This window comes from Giraffa tippelskirchi, chromosome 5 (genome assembly GCF_054371585.1).
Source record: "Giraffa tippelskirchi isolate mGirTip1 chromosome 5, T2T-mGirTip1v1.2.pri, whole genome shotgun sequence".
NCBI lineage: Eukaryota > Metazoa > Chordata > Mammalia > Artiodactyla > Giraffidae > Giraffa > Giraffa tippelskirchi.
Genome location: NC_137279.1, coordinates 166,372,555 through 166,390,227, shown reverse-complemented (window position 1 = coordinate 166,390,227; position 17,673 = coordinate 166,372,555). Strand labels below are relative to the sequence as shown.

At 46.4% G+C, this 17,673-nt stretch overlaps 1 long non-coding RNA gene and 1 pseudogene across 1 annotated transcript; both read left to right on the top strand.

Annotated features, from left to right (window-relative positions):
• Window positions 1–1,524: 1,524 nt before the first annotated feature.
• Window positions 1,525–17,361, top strand: LOC145505900 (uncharacterized). Its single transcript, XR_014053366.1, has 5 exons — window positions 1,525–1,574; window positions 2,011–2,128; window positions 3,742–3,774; window positions 4,685–4,834; window positions 13,424–17,361. It is a non-coding gene; the product is annotated as an uncharacterized LOC145505900 (long non-coding RNA).
• LOC145504621 (small ribosomal subunit protein uS12 pseudogene) lies at window positions 7,151–7,575 on the top strand (annotated as a pseudogene).
• Window positions 17,362–17,673: the final 312 nt, after the last annotated feature.

Sequence of the window (17,673 nt, the reverse complement as noted above, 5' to 3'; positions counted from 1 at the left end):
TGCACCCCCACATCCCTACTGCTCCCCAGACAGCTCTTCAGAGTATTTCATTCAAACATATATGATATTTGTTCCAAACTGTACATGTCTGGATGAGCAAACTTTCCTCCACCTTTTACACATTTGACAGAAACCACTGTGAAAAAAAAGGACAATGTTTATAAAGAAATGGGAGCCTCTCCTGGAACCCAATAGAACTGTGTCTCAGGGAGGGACAGGTGTGATCCCAAAGTCTCCTGGTATTTTTTTGTCTCTTTGAGCCCCTCTTCTTCCCCTTCCTCATACTCTTCCTCTTCATTCATCCTCTCTGGGCTCCAAGTGGACAGTAACCTCCTCATGGCTCTGAAGCACTTATATACCTTTCAGTTCCCAGGGAAGAGAGAAAACCTAGTTGACTGAGCTTAGACCAGGTAGGTCCAGTGAGGCCCTGTCACCTGTGACTGGGGGAGCGGGCATGAGGTACAGACATGGCGGTCATGGCCCTGGCCTGTGTGTGGAGGTGTAGTCTTCTGAGGAGGGGGTGGCAGTGAACTGTGCAGACAGCACTAAAAGTACCTGTTTTGGCCATGGTGATCCTTGAAGGCTAAACTAACGGACTTACCTCCGGGGGAATTTAAGGGTTTTAAGCCAAGGAGTAGCGGAATCTGATTCACAACTGAAGGCTTGCTTTGGCTGTTGGAGGTGGAGGTGGGTTGCAGGGAGACCAGTGAGGAGTCCATTACTCCTGCATAGCTGGTGAGGGCCTGGATATGGACACAGTCCCTTAAGAAGGAAGCAATGGCACATGCTGTCTCCTTCTCAGGGCCACTTTTACTTCCTCCCTTCTGGGCCAGCTCAAGACTTGTCACTGATTCTGACCCCTTACTCCACTCCAGGCCCTGTGCTGGGTGCTGAGGCCCTACCCTTAGGAGTTCACTGGTGTGGGAGGGAGAGGACATGGACATAAACCTAGTTAAACTGGGGAGTTGATGTGTGAGAAAGGAGGGTCAGGTGAAGGGCTTCTGAAGATCCTGGGAGGCCAAAATTACTTGGGATTGGAGCCTGGGGTGGGAGGGAGGCTCTAGGCCATGTCCTACAGAGTTAGCATGAGGCAGGCATGAAGAATAGGTAGAAGTTGAATGCTTGGAGCTATGGGTGAAGGGCTTTCCGGGTGGGAGGGACGGTGTGGGCAAAGGCCTGGGGTTGGGAAAATAGGAGGCTTGGCTGGCAGTCCTGTTATTATCAGCGAGGTGTGTGGAGCTGAGCAGTGGGAGGTGCAACTAGAGAAAGGCAGGGACTGTCCTTCGTAGAACATTTTAAGTGCCAAGCTAAGGGATTTAGATTTTATGCTGTGGCAGGAGGATCCACTTGTGGAAGTCCAGTCCAAATATGGATTGAGAAAGAATTTCCAGATACAGAGCATTGCATAAAGGGAGAGTTTATTAAGAACAGAGAGTAGAGATAATTTGAGTGCTGCGAGCACAGCGGGCTGACCTCCTGACAGGCCAGGGAAAGCCGACTGAAGGGAAATAGGAAGTGAGGGACACTGCAAATACAGCGGGCTGACTTCCTGACAGACCAGGGAGAGTCTTTTTGTGAGTTAGAAGCCAATTTTAACTGAGGATTCCTGCTGGAAGGGTGGCATTAGGTGATTGGTTAGGGCACTATAGAGTGAGTACCAGGGGTCATTTTTACCTGATATGGGGTCAGGGAGCTGGCCTGTAAGGATCAGAGGGGCTTTTGGCAATGGTTACAATGAGGCTTAGTCAGTTCCAGAGGTGATCTTGGTCCTGGGCTCCGCATCTATGGCCTTGGTTCAAGGCCTTGCACCTGTGACCTTGGTATGGGACTCCACACCACTGACCGTGAACAAATAGTGATGTGGTCGATGTTTTCCTTCAGGACCCTGATAGCGTGGGTTCTATAAATTAAACCAGGGAGAAAGGCATTCAGACCTTCAGAGTACCAGGATCTGGGAGACATACTGGTGCCTAGAAATCCTCCTTTGAAATGCCCACCCCTATATCCCAGGGCCTTTGGGAATACAGCAGGGTGGTCGATGAGGCCAGGAGAGGTTTGTACAAGCGCAGGGTGGCCGTGGCAGCTGCCACATGGCTGAAGACCTGCAGAAGCTGCTGATGGCTGGAAGGTAATTAACAATTGTAATCACTCCTGTCATGACATCATTAAACTCCGATTGCACTGGCTGGGCAGCTGATGGATGGGCCCAGGAGTCACAGCTCGTGGGGAAGGCAGGATCATTTGTCAGCAGGCAGAAGATCAGCAGTGGGGGCCCAGATCTCTACACACGAGGTGCTGCTGGGCTCCCGAGGTGCTGGCTGCCATCCCGGGCCGGATCAGGGCAGGTGAGGCTGGGCCCAGACCCTGAACTTGTTCGGACTCTAGTGTTTGACAATAGGTCTGAGCTGGGGGATCTTGAGCAGTCAACCAGTGGAGGTGCCCAAGGCCCTGTGGTGGGGGCTGAGCGGGGGCAGAAGTTGTGGGGCTCTGAGCATCCCCCACCTTGCTTCAGACCTTTACTCTCTCCAAAAGGAAATTTTTTTGTTGTTGTTGATTATACATGATTATTGAGAAAGAAATTCTAACTGTGTGGAGGAAGCATGTTCTCCATGATCCCGTTCCCTACACATCGTGTGTGCATGGGTGCTAAATTGCTTCAGTTGTGTCTGACTCTTTGCGACTCTATGGACTGTACCCCACCAGGCTTCTCTGTCCATGGGATTCTCCAGGCAAGAATACTGGAGTGGGTTGCCATGCCCTCCTTCAGGGGATCTTCTCGAACCAGGGATCAGAACCTGCTTACATCTTACATCTCCTGCAATGGCAGGCAGGTTCTTTACCACTAGTGCTACCTGGGAAGCCCTCCCTAGACACCATCATTGTTAGAAGTTTGGTTTCTCTTCTGGTTCTCAAGGTCTCTGTCAAGATTCCACCTGCTCCGTGGGCTACCCCAGTGACCTCCCAAGAAATCATCCTTTTGACTTAAAAGTAGTCTGATGCTATTCCTTCCAGTGTGGTCAAACTCAAGGAACAGAAAATTCCCACTCCCTCCCTGCCAACTTGCCCCCCTCCCCCCGCCCCCGCCAACCTATCCCCCTCACTCTCCCACGGCCAAGCTGGTTCCTAGGGTAGCTGGTCACTTTCATTCAGTAAACTCAGGAACAAGCTGTAATGTCCCAGCTTCTGCTGGTTCCTTTTGTTGCCAAGGAAAGAAGCTGCCTAGAAGGCTCCTGTTTAGCCAGGCCCTGCATCTGTACAGAAGCTGGCTTGAGGCCTCAGTGAGGAGAGGAGAGGATGAAGGGCTAAGTTGTTAGAAAAAGCAACAGGAATTGGGGTTGTGCACGGGCATCTGGACACAAGGGTGGAGAAAAACAAGGCCCAGGTGTGTGGATGTGAGCTGCAGGAGGGTCTCCTCCTGTCTGCAGTGTGTTGGAATGAACACTCTTGGCCTCCAGGGCTGTGGGAGTGACCCATCTGACTGATGGGGCCACATGGAGCCTGACATCCCTGGACCAGGTTGGCCTGGGGCAGAACCTCTATGTCTTTGGAGACAGAGGGTGTTGGGTTGTTTAATGCTCTATATCAAATTGTCCCATAACTAAGTGGCATAAAGCAACCCTGTATTCCACTCAGAGATTCTGTGGATCACATTCTGGGCACTTCTTGTTCGGGGTCTCCTCAGTGGAGTGCAGGGTGACAATCTGGGGCAGATTCTCTCTCTCTCTCTGTTTTTTTTTGCAGGAATGGGGAGTATCATCTTGCCAACAAGTAGAGGTAAGTAGAAGACACCCCCCTCAACCCCATTCCCCAGTCCCACCTCACCAGCAATAAACTGAATCTTCCCTCAGGCTCTCCTGGAGCTCCTGGTCCCCCAGGGCGGCAGGTGGTGAGGGCTCCCCTCCGTGCCCCCAGGAGCCTGGTGGGCTTGTAAGAGGAGCTTGGCCCGAGAGGGACACCGAGGGCAGCGCCTGATGAACTTCAAGACAGCGATGGCTGATGAGGGCTTTGAGACATTTCTTGCTCTGGCCCCTGTGCCTCTGCTGCCTGATTCTTGTATGCCCTGCTAGACACCACGATCTCATGGTGTGGGGGCTCAGGGTGGGGTGTGTTGAGGGCAGACAGGAACTCAGGGAGCAGGCAGCACAGACTGCCTGGGGGTGGCCAAGGCTCCAGTTAAACTTCCCATGGTAGGCAGCTTCCAAGATGGTCTGCTGACCCACACCTCCCGTGTGGTTTCTCTCTGTGCCAGATCAAGGCTGGCCGTACGTGACCAACAGAATAAGATGAAAGTGATGATGTGGCTCCAGGGACTGGTTCACAACAGGCACTGCAGCGTCTGCCTTGGGTTCTTGGTTCTCCGGCTCCAGGGAAGCCAGCTGCCAGGCTGTGAGAATACTCAGCAGCCTGGAGAAGCCCATACGGGGCGGAGCTGAGGGCCTGGGCCAACAGCCAGCACTGTTGCAAGCCAAGGGAGTGGGTCACCTCTGAGGTGGGTTGTTGGGCCCTGTCAAGCCTTCACGTGTCTGCAGCTGCGTGGGAGACCCAAGTGAGAATGGCCTAGCTTCCTGAAATCTTAACCCAGAGAATTTGGGAGCATAATAGGTTATTGTGTAGGGTCACTAAGTTTGGTGTGATTTGCTACACAGCATCTGATAACGGTTACCTTCTACCTCATACGTTCCAGAGGAGGATAGGACGACGGTCCTTGAGAGAGAGAGTGGGAGGCAGATAAAAGCAGACAGAAAGATGGACACAGCTCTCCCATCCCCTCAGCAAGCTGGCGGAGAGACCAATCTGGACCCTGCGACCTGGCACTCTCCGATATCAGATTAATGTAAGAGGGTTTTGTACAGTTTTCCACAGTGAGTGGGGCTAGAGTTCTTGTAGTATACTTAGGCCAGAGTTACGTTATCAGAATAGTAATATACAGACAGTAAGGGTTTTCTACAGGAAGCTAGTTTTTGAGGTGTGCAATCTGTGTGATTTTTTTTAGCTGTTTGGGGAGGGAGTTGTAACCATTTCTATGACCTCCCTCCTGCCCTTCCTCACCAAGGGATCCAAAGTTCCTGCCTTCCCTCAGCACAGGACCTGGCAGGGAAGAAAATGCCCTTGACTGAGAAGATGCCAGGGGCTGAGGAACGCACAAGACTCGAGAGGGGTTCTGGGAGGGGCTTTTCTGGTGGTCCAGTGGTTAGGACTCTGCCCTTCCACTGCAGGGGGCTGAGGCGTGGGGCTTGGGGGAGTGGGGATGGGGTGGGGCAGAGTTGATCCCTGGTCTGGGAACTAAGATCCCACGTGAAAAGAAAGGGTTGTGGGACACCTGAGACTCAGTGGGGCAAGGGGCAGGGCAGGGAGGGGAGAGGCCTGGATTTTAGGAAGGAGAGGGGGTGAAAACCAGACAGAAAAGAAAAGCATTTGTAAAAGCATTCTACGAAAAACATATTTGACTATCATTGATTTAGCTGAACCCCCCTCAGGCCTCCCATACCCTAATTTTATAGGAGAATGGGAGGTACCTTAAGTTGTGTTTTCCCATAAGCAGATCCTGAGAGAATAGTTGGAAGGCAAGCCTATTTGAGAGCTGATTGTGGGAATCAGGGAGGGGAGTGGGGAGTGAGACAGGGCAGGGAAGGCAGCTGGGAAAGGGTGTGTTATCAGGCCAGTCACCACTGTGGGCACCTGGGTGGAACAGGCCCCACCTTGTCATGCCACCATGGGGCCAGGGAGCTGGCATTTATCCTCCAGCTCCCATTGGTCCTTGTCTGGGGCTGCTCCCAGGCCCTCCTGGACTGTCCTTCACCACACCTGGCCAGGGAGAAGTCTGGGAGACTGGCGTGGCAGCCACTCTACCTGCCCTGGAGTGAGCTCAGAGGGGTAGGAGTGGATGGAGCAGGCTGGCCCTCACAGAGTTCCCAGCCTGGGAGGCCTTTCCCAGGCAATCAGGAGGCCCTGCTGGCCCAGACTTCTGATCTTCAGTGGACAGCAGAACTGAGGAAAGTGATTCGTTCGTTGTAGCTTGATTGCCTGGAGAGTGCTCCTGGGAGCCTGTTTGTGGAGGAAGGGCTCAAGGAGGAAGTGAGAGGAAACTAGTTCAAATCTTGACTCAGTCCCTTACTCACTGGATGATTTTTATTAGGCTTATCTCCTTTCTCAGCCTTGGTTTCCTTAGATCCAAGACGGGGCTGATACTCCCTACCCTTCTGATCTAGAATGCTTTGAACACTGTAGGACTTTCCTGGTGGTTCAGTGGTTAAGGATCCACGTGCCAATGCAGGGGACATGGATTCGATCCTTGGTCCAGGAAGATTCTACATGCCACAGGGCAGCTAACTCCCCCATGTACCACAATTACTGAGCACATGCCCTAGAACCCATGTTTCACAGCAAGAGAAGATCATGCACCACAACTTGGGAGTAGCCCCCACTTGCCGCAAATAGAGAAAAGCCCACATGCAGTGACGAAGACCCAGCATGGCCAAAAATAAATAAAATAAATGAAATTAAAAAAAAGAAGAACATTGTAGTGGGTATCGGTACCTTGCCTCCTAGTCCTTTATCAATTCCCCCTTCTTCTGACAACATTTGGGGCTCCAACTGTCCCCACTCTGTTCAGGAGGTTTGGCTGGAAGTCCACCCTTGGATCCAATCAATCTGAGCATGGCATCCCACTGGCTGTGGAGACTGGCTCAGAGGTGGGCATGTGCTGGAGCCCATCCTACCACAGTGAATCCCAGGGCTTGTAAAGCTCCTGTCTCTGGTGGGCTAGAGTCTGAGAGCAAGAGAAGCTTATCACCAGGTGGAGCTTTAGAATGAAGCCAATGCATGGGAGAGAGTGAGAATAAGAGACAGACAGAGGCAAGTCCTAATGACTTTGCTTGAACCCCCGAATCAAGCTGTTCCTGAAGCTGTCACACCCCTTGTCGTCTCTGTATCTGAGCCAGTATGCTCCCTCTTTTGAAACTTAATTTGTGTTGGATTTTCTGTCACTTGCAACAGAAATATTTTTAACTGATAGAAGCTGCAGAGCTGCTACTTTTTGCTGCAGAGCTGGCCTGAAAGAATGTTTGAGACCATCCATTCTTAGACCAGAGGAATTCTCTGGAGTATTTTATTAAACAGATATCTTTCGCTTAGGCCCGTGGCACCGGCAGGATGGGCAAGTGTCGGGGTCTTCGTACTGCCAGAAAGCTGAGTAGCCACTGACGAGACCAGAAGTGGCATGATAAGCAGTACAAGAAAGCCCATCTGGGCACAGCCCTGAAGGCCAACGCCAAGGGAATTGTGCTAGAAAAAGTAGGAGTTGAAGCCAAACAGCCAAATTCTGCTATCAGGAAGTGTGTCAGGGTTCAGCTAATCAAGAATGGCAAAAAAATCACTGCTTTTGTACCCAGTGATGGTTGCTTGAATTTTATTGAGGAAAATGATGAAGTTCTGGTTGCTGGATTTGGTCGCAAAGGTCATGCTGTTGGTGACATTCCTGGAGTCTGCTTTAAGGTTGTCAAAGTAGTCAATGTCTCTCTTTTGGCTTTATACAAAGGCAAGAAGGAAAGACAAAGATCATAAATTTTGATGATGAAAGCATGATAGTAATAAATTTTCATATATCCCCCCGCACCGCCCCCCCAAAAAAAACAGATGGATAAATGAATCACCTAACTGTGGCTTCCTATTTACTTTGGTGAATGGACATGAGGACTGGTAAATGGAGAGGCTGAAAGAGGGGTGTTGGAGAGTTTTCTTGTTTTTCCCTAAAACTGGAGAAACTTTCATTCTTGTTTGATGGGGTAGACCAACGCTGCTGTCCTTATGAAGATGAGGAAGGGTGTGAAGGGCCAGGGCAGGACCCCAGGCAGAAGCTCTCAGAGAGGAGGTAACAGTCATTTGCAGGGAGCTCAAGGGGTTCATCTTAGGCTTTTGGACCCAGCCCCTCCAGGGTAGGAAGAAAGAGGAAGCACGGAACGTGGGAAAAACTTGGGCTCTCAACCCAGACAGCCAGATCAAATGCTTGCTTTTCTGATGACAGCCTATGTTCTCCATCTGCCTTACCAGGCCGTGAGTTCAGATCTTTACCCTGTGTCCTGAGTGCCAGGCCTGGCGCAGAGGTGGCCTCAGAGCAGACTCATAGGATGCGGCCAAAGCTGACAGGAGATCCCTTTTCCAGGGAGAATGACATTTGTGGTAGAGTCTCCCCTAGAAGAGGTTGTTGTCTCAATATCCCACCAGTTGCAAGCAGATGAAAATGCCCTTTCCCTTCCCCTGCCCCTTGCTGCTTGTGGTTATGGAGGTGTAGGTATTAGCCCCACCTCTGCCACTTACCAACTTTGTGGCCTTGGACAAGTGTCTTGGCTTCTCTGAGCCTCAGTTTCCTAATCAGTGAAGTGGAGATAACTCATTCTTCGTGGGGTTATGTGAAGATTAAATGAAATAACTTATGTGAAAGGGCTGAGCATAGTGCTTGGGATAAAGTTGGGTGCAAAAAGAGAGAATTCCCACCCTTCAGCTTCCACCGAAGGTAGGACTTGAAGAAAATGTCTGTGCATTGATGCCACATGACCTCACGTGTTCATGTGTGTGTGTGTCCACGTGTGTGCACATGTACCGTGCTTATGGGTATGTGCATGCTGTGTCTGTAAGCACATAAGTGTGTGTATAAACAGAGATGTGCATATACATATGTGTGGTTATCTGCACGCATGAGTGCCTGTGTGTTTTCCCAGCACTATTAGTGGAAAGCCATAATTATGCTTTATGGCAACAGCAGCAGCAGCAGCTCTGTCCCCCCAGCCATTAAGCTGCCTCCCTCCACTCATCTGCTGATGGGGAGTTGCTGCAGCCATGGCGCCCTCCCTCCCCAACCCCTGCATGCTCCTTGAGCACCCGGATACCCCCCTCTCTGACCATATGTCTGTCTTTTACAGTTCTTTGGTGCGTGATGCTCATCGAGTGGGTAATTAGCTAAATGAATTAATTGACATCCATACGTGTAATTAGCAAATGGTTATAAGCAGCTATTCTCCTTGGGATGTCTAAAATTTCTAGGGGTCAGACACTGGGGGGGGAGAGTTTGTGATGTTCTAAGGAGTAAATAAAAGTGGCCAGTGTGAGTGTCGAGGACGAGGATGGGCCTGGGTGCCTCACCAGCCTTGGTGGCCTGGCTGTGGGTGGGGAGAGGGGCCAGGAAGGAGGGAAGAAGTATCCACGAACCTGGCTGGGGGAAACTGACTCCTAAGGCACTGGGAGTCAGGAGGCCTGGGTTCCTGCCCCATTCATGTAACTTTCTTTGTGATCTTGGGTAAGTGTCTTCTCTGGGCCACGTTCTCCACTTCCAAGAGAAATGGATAGAACCAGCTGTCTCTTAGGAGTCTCCCTGTTCTGACATTCTTCCTGACCTTAAGCCAAACTTTCTAATGCAAACAGAGCCGTGCAAAGGTAGAGCGATGTGTCCCCTTCCTTATTCCAGAGCATAGCATCACCATGCTGCTCTTTCACACCTGCAGCTTTGGGTACATGCTGGACCCTCTGCTCCAAATGCCCTTGTCTGCCTTCTCGGCCTTTAAGGTCATCCAGAGCACCACATCCAATAGAACTTTCTGAAATGATGGAAATGTCCCATGCAGTAGCCACTGGCCGCATACAGATTGAAATGTGACTACTGTAATTGAGGAATTGGATTTTAAATTTATTTACTTTTAATTTCTTTACATTTAAATAGCCACCTGTGGTTTGTGGCTATTGGACAGCATAGCTCTAGATTCTTTAAGATCCAGTTCATTCATTTATTTGTTTGCTAATTCATTCATTCATCAAACAAATATTTATTGAGTGCCCTCTGTGGCTAAGAGATCACCAAGAATAGGCAGGTGTGACCCCTGCCCTCATGAAGCATTTGTAATGGGAGAGGATAAGAGGGAGAGAAGAGAGAGAAATGAATGCACAAATCATTGGAAGAAATAAGAGCTATGAAAGAAACCAACAAGGGGTTGAGACAGAGAATAAAAAGCCCAGGGAAGACTTTCTTAAGATGAGTGTTAGTCGCTCAGTCGTGTCTGACTCTTTGAGACCCCATGGACCCCATGGACCCCATGGACTGTGAACTGCTGGGATCCTCTGTCCATGGGATTTTCCAGGCAAGAATACTGGTGTGGGTAGCCATTTCTTCCTTCAGAAGATCTTCCTGACCCAAGGATCAAACTTGGGTCTCCCACATTTCAGGCAGATTCTTTACCATCTGAGCCACCAGAAAAGGTGTTTCTGAGGAGATGTCATTCAAGCTGAGACCCAAGGGAGAATGAGCCCTTCAGGAAGAGAGTGGGGGAGGGGTGTTCTAGGCACCGAGGTCAGGAGGCCAGCAAGAGCTGGTGAGTCTTCCGTGTTGGGTGTGATAAGTGTTAGGGCGAGGCCAGGAAGTGAGGGGCAGGGGCCTGATGGAGAGGCCAAGGGGAGGACTATGGATTTGTGGTAAGAGTGGTGGAGGTGACTGAGGGGGCCTCAGCGGAGGTGTGGTACCGTGAATGAGCATCTTCAAAACTGCAGGGCTGCTCTGAAGGGCCAGTGGAGGGGATCCTAAGGGAAGCTGGAAGCTGGTCACCTAGAGGAGGGGACCTGGCTAGCGTGGTGCAAGGAGAGCTCATGGCTCCCTAGGCTAGACCAGGAACCTCTCCATGATTATGCCACCCCCCAGCCCCAACTGCCACCACACTATCACCCCTTGTCACCACCTATTATGGTCAGACCTCATCATCATGGAATCATGCCTGATTCTGCGTCCCCACCTCACACAGGGCCTGCTGCAGAGTGGGTGCTCGGGCAGGACAGCTCCTCCCCATCTCAGCCGGCGTGTCCTCCATCTCCTAGGAAGAGGCTGCTTGGGAAGCTGACAGCGGTGGTGGGAGAGATGCCCAAACCTCTGTTTCCTCTGCCATCCCTGCCTCATGTGCTGCACTTGGCAGTTTGCAGAGTCTCTTTCCCATCCATGGCCTCAGTTGTCTCTCCAAACAGCCCTGAGAGGGAGGTGGAGCAGTAACCTTCATCCACCCATTTTACAGATGAGTAAACGGAGGATGAGATGGTTGGATGGCATCACTGACTCGATGGACATAGGTTTGGGTAAACTCCGAGAGTTGGTGATGGACAGAGAGGCCTGGTGTGCTGCAATTCATGGGGTCGCAAAGAGTTGGAAACGACTGAGCGACTGAACTGAACTGAAAACAGTAGTAGTACAGGGGGGCCAAATGCCAACCTGTTCCGTAACACCAACAGGTTACGGAAGTTCAGTGTATAGCTTTGGGGTCAGACAGGCTGGGTTTGAATGCTGGCTGTTAGTTTCTTAGCTCTGTGACTTCAGGCAAAGCACTTACCTCTCTGAGAAGCAGTGTCCTTATCCATAAAATGGGGGAATAACTGCATCTATTTCCCAAGGTGGTTGTGGGACTTATAAAGTGCTCAGGGGGAGTGCCTGGCACACAAGAAATATTCAGTACTCTTGGCAATAGTTTGGGAATCTAATGGAAGTTATGCGCAGATTCCACAAAATGCATATATAGTTTCAGAAGGTTTGCAGAACTCCTGGAGCTCAGTCAGGGGTGCCTTAGTGACCATGGACCCCAAGTTAAGAAAATGTAATAAGAAAGACCCCAGCAGCAAAAGAAATATCTAAGGAATAAAGTGTCTAAAGAACAAAAGATGTATAAGACTAGCATGGAAAAAATGTTAACACTTAATCAAGGGATATTAAAGAAAACTTAAATGCAAGGACTTAACATTGATTAGGTATAAATTGTCCCTGAATAATATATTAATACATAAATATATTTAATGTAACTCCAATCTAATATTCTAACAAGGATTTCTATGAAATTTGATGTATTGATCCTGATATATATATATATATAGAAGAAAGATCAAAGAAATAGCCAAACCCTTTCTGAAGAAAAGGGTAGATTTGCCTTACCAGATATCAGTATTTATTATAAAACCCCAATAGTTAAAACAGTGTGGTTTGGCTCAGGAATGGACAAATTGACCAGTGAAATAGAATTGAGAGCCTGACACAGAACTCTGCATTTAATTTGCGTGACAGAAGCAAAAGGCGGGTACCAGGTGGTTCAAGCTATGGCAGATTCCGGAGCTGGACTGCCTGGCTTTGAATCCAGGCTTTGACACTTATTAACTGTGTGATTGGAAAAGACTGATACTGGGAAATATTGAAGGCAAAAGGAGAAGGGGGCAGCAAAGGATGAGATGGTTAGATAGCATCACTGACTCAATGGACAGGGATCTGAGCAAATTCCAGGAAATAGTGAAAGACAGGGAAGACTGGCATGCTGCAGTTCATGGGGTCACAAAAAGTCAGACACAACTTAGCAACTGAACAACAACAAAACTGTGTGATCTTGGGCAAGTTGCTGAATCTCTCTGGTCTCAGTTTCCCCAGGGGGAAAGAAGGGCTATTCAATAAATAGAAGTGGACAACTTAGTTGTAGATATGGAAAAAAGTTGAATTCACACCCAACTTCTTACCAAAAAGCAATTTCAAATGGGTTAAGTACTTAAATGTCCAAGGCAACACTCTGAAATTTCGAGAATAAAATGTAAGTGAAAATCGTTCTGATTTGGGGGTAGTTCTTTAAAAAGCCCTCAAAGTACTAACCATAAAACTTTGACTATATTAAAACCCAGAACTCCTTTTCCTCAAAAGAAATCTTAAAGAAAGTAAAGTACTACAAATACAAGAACATATTCTCAATGGATATAGTAGCTAAAAGATAAATATCAAGAACATGCAAAACTGGTTAGTAAGGAAAATAATCCCAAACTAAAAATAGGAAAGAAATATATGCCAGGCATTTCTTAAGAGAGGGCTTCCCTGGGATTTAGTGGTAAAGAATCTGCCTGCCAAGCAGGAGATAAGGGTTAGATCGCTGGGTTGGGAAGATCCCCTGGAGAAGGACATGGCAACCTACTCCAGTATTCTTGCCTGGAGAATTCCATGGACAGAGGACCTTGGAGGGTTACAGTCCATGGGGTCATAAAGAGTTGGACACGACTTTGCAACTAAACAGCAGCAGCATTTCTTAGAAAAGGAAACATATGTGGTCAATAAAGATCTGAAGAGATGCTCAACTTATTAGTAATCATGGAAACAAAAGTCAAGACAACAATCAAATGTCATTTTACAACATTTGAGTGTCCAAAATCAGAAGCTTGACAACTAGAGTGAGTGTGAATCAAAGGACTGCTTACATGTAGTTTGTGCGTGTGCAAACTGATACGACCACTTTGAAAAACAAGTTATTATTTAGTAATGTTGGACATTTTCATACACCATACCCCTGCAATTTTACTAGATATATACCCACTCCTAGGTACATTTGCATGTGTGTGCTAAGTCGCTCAGTTATGTCCAACTCTTTTTCTACTCTAGGGAATCTTCCCGCAGGGATCGAACCCTTATCTCCTGCATTGACCAGCAGATCCTTTGCTGCTAAGCCATCAGGGAAGCCCCCACTCCTAGACATATACTCCTTGTACCGCAACAGGAGTCAGATAGGAGAATGTTCATAATAGCAATTTGTATTAGAAAAACAATGACAAACCTCCTCCTCCACGCAAGGGAATGGTAAATACAAAGTTCAGGATGATGATTCCCTGAGTTGGGGAGGGACACAGGATGGTGAGGTCGATATAGCTAGATGAAAGTTACCACAAATACTCTAAACTTCAGGTAGTTCACAGGTCTTCATTATATTATCAAAAATAAACTGATGAGGGAGTTGTCTAGTGGTTCAGTGGTTGAGAATCCGCCTGCCAATGCAGGGGACATAGGTTCAATCTCTGGTTTGAGAAGACCCCACATGTCACCAGTCAACTAAGCCCGTGCACCACAACTACTGAGCCTGTGCTCTAGAGCCCGAGAGTTGCAACAAGAAAAGCCACCTCAATGAGAAGTCCCACACACCTACAAAGTAGCGCCTGCTCGCTGCAACTAGAAAAAGCCAGTGTGCAGCAATGAAGACCCAGCACAGCCATAAATAAATACATTTTTAAAAAGTAAGAAAAAAATAGGTTGATGAGAATTAGAAGACAAGCCACAGACTGGGAGAAAACAGAGACCTCACCAAAGAAGATAGACAGATGGCAAATAAGCACATGAAAAGAACCTCCACATCATATGTCATCAAGGAAACGCAAATTAAAACAGCAAGATACTACTGCATGCTCATTAGAAGGGAAAATCCAAAAACTTTCTTGGATTTGGCAAAATCCAAAACACTGACAACACCAAATATCGGGGTGGATGAGGAGCAACAGAGGCTCTCATCCATTGCTTGTTGGAATGTAAAATGGTACAGCCACTGTGCAGGACAGTTTGGTTTCTAACCTTACTAAACATACCCCTACTGTATGATGCAGCAATCATGCTTCTTGGTATTTACTCAAAGGAGTGGAAAACTTATCTTCACACACAAACCTGCACATTGATGTTTATAGCAGCTTTATTCATAATTGCCAAAACTTGGAAGAAACCAAGATGCCCTTCAGTAGGCAGAGATAAATAAACTGTGGTACATCCAGACAATGGAATATTATTTAGCGCTAAAAAGAAATGAGCTATGAAGACTTCCCTGGTAATCCAGCAGTTAAGACTCCCCGCTCCCAATGCAGTGTGCCTAGGTTTGATCCTTGGTTAGGGAACTAGATCCTGCATACCACAATGAAAACTGGGCACAGCAAAAGAACGAAATGAGCTATCAAGTCATGAGAGACATGGAGGAAACTTAAATGCATATTACTAAGTGAAAAAAGCCAATCTGCAAAGGCTGAGTTCTAACTACAGGGCGTCCTAGAGAAGGTACAACAGTGTAAGGCCATTTTTTTTTCAGACAACAAAAAACATTATCTTAGGATGTTTTATTAATTATTACTAACTCAGGGTTTGAGATGGTAGGCTGACCATTTATTTATTTTTTTAAAAAAGTCTGCTCATTAACAAGAATCCATTAAAATGACGATAAAGGAAATAAAAAGGTACAAACTCCCAATAATGAAGAAACTGGAAAGGAGGGGCATCAGCACTTGTGAACTTTTAGCAATAGACCAGTATAACAGACAACTGACGATAGAGTCTTTCTCAGTATCCTCCAAAGATTGGCTCCAGGACTCCCGAGGATACCAAGACCTGTGGATCCTGAAGTCCCTTATATATATAAAATGGTGTAATATTTGTATATAGCCTTGGCACATCCCCTTGTATACTTTAAATCATCTCTAGATTACTTATAAAGCCTAATACGATATAAATGCTATGTAAACAGTTGCCAGCAGGCAGCAAATTCAAGCTTTGCTTTTTGGAACTTTGTGGAATTTTTTCTTTTGGGGGGAATATTTTTGATCTGGAGTTAGTTGAGTCTTCAGGTCCAAAATTTGCAGATATGGAGCAGCTGACTGTATTTAGATATGTCAAGAACTCTTTTATTTAATTTTTTTAAAACTTGTGGTAAAGTATACATAATAAAATTTACCAAACTCAGGATTTTTTTTTTTTTTAGCTGCACCATGCTGTTTGTGGAATCTTAATTCCCAGACCAGGGATTGAACCCACACCCTCAGCAGTGAAAAGTGCAGAGCCCTAAACACTGGAATGCCAGGGAATTCCTCAACTTCCCGATTTTTAACTGTTCAGTTTGGTAGTGTTAAGTATATTCACATTATTTGCAACCAATCTCCAGAACTTTTCCTCTTGCAAAACTGAAACAGTACATTCATTAGAAGAACTCATTTCTCTCTCCCCCAGCCCTTGGCAATTACCATTCTACTTTGTTCCTAAGGATTTGACTACTCTAGATACCTTATACAGTGGAATCATACAATATTTGTCTGTCTGACATTTTACTTATCATAATGTCTTCAAGATTCATCCATGTTGTAGCATGTGTCAGAATTTCTTTCATTTTTAAGGCCAATTAATATTTCATTGTATGTATATACCACTTCTTGTTTATCCATTCATCAGTTGATGGATGTTTGGGTTGCTTCCCCATTTTGCTCATTGTGAATAATGCTGCTGTGAACACAGGTGTACAAATATCTTTTGGCGAGTTATAAGAGTTGTTTATAACAACTCTTATAACTCAATAAGACAATCCAATTTTTTTTTAAAAGTCTTTATTGAAGTAATTACAATATTGCTTCTACTTTCTGTTTTTGGCTGTAAGGCATGTGGGATCTTAGTACCCTGACTGGGGATTGAACCCGCACCCCCTGCATTGGAAGGCGAAGTCTTAACCACTGGACCATCAGGGAAGTCCCAACAATCCAATTTTTTAAAACCAAAGAAGATACACAGATTGTGGCAAATATGGATACAAAAAGATGCTTAACAACATCAATGAACAGGAGAATAGAACTCAAACCCACAGGGGTATACCACTATGAATTCACTGAAATGACTAAGATTAAACTGATTGACCAAATAATTGCTGGTGAAGGTACGAAGGAACTAGAATTCTCATACACTCCTGGTGGGAATGTGAAATGATACCAGCTTTTTGGAAAATTTTTAATACTGTGAAAAATGTTAAGGGACTTCCCTGGTAGTCCGGTGGCTAAGACTTGGAACTCCCAACGCAGAGGGCCCGGGCTCAATCCTTGGTCAGGGAACTAGATCCCACATGCCTCAACTAAGAGGTCACATGCAACAGCTAAAAATCCTGCATGCTACAACTAAGACCTGGTGCAGCCAAATAAATAAATACTAAAAAAAGTGTTAAACCTACATCTATCATGTGACCCAGCGAATCCATTCCTAGGTATTTACCTAAGAGAAATGAAAGTATATGTGCACACATAGATTTGAGCATGAATGTCCATACCACCTTTATTTGTATAATAGTACCTAGAGACAACTCAAAGTCTATCAATAAGTAAATGAATAACCAAATTGTGATATATCCATAAGATGACATTCTACTCAACAATAAAAAAAAACAAATTACTGATGTGTTCAACAGTGTATATGAACTGCAAAATAATTCTGCCTAGTGAATTAAGCCAGACAAAAAACAATACATAGGGTATGTTTCCATTTATGCAGAATTCTAGAAAATGCAAACTAATCTGGAGTGACAGAGGCAGGTTATGCTGTGCCTGGGAATGTGGGGCAGGGGGCAGTGGAAGGTAGAAGGGAGAGATTATAAAGGGCCATCAGGAAACTTTGGGGGTGAAGAATATGTTCATTACCTTGACTGTAGTCATACGGTCATGAATATATATGTATACATGACAAAACTCACTAAATTGTATACTTTGAATATGTACAGTTTATTGTATGTAATGATATTTCATTAAAGCTTACAAAAGCAAGCAGAAAGAGATTAAATACATTTGAGTAGATCTATATGGAAAGAAATGCTATGTAGCAATAAAAATTGTGGAAAGGTATTTATGATAATTGTTGAAAGGAAAAAAAAGCAGATTACAAAACAGTATATCCAATATGGCCACTTTCCTTTGGATAACCTTATTATCTCTAGGATTCACCATTTGATTGTGAACAATGTCTCATTAAAATTAAGCCACAGTTTATGTCAGCCCAGCGCCACCCCTGTGTGGGAATTCCCTTTCCCTGCAAAGACCACCTGTCCCATATGTTTCTGGGTGTTCCCAAATGTGTCT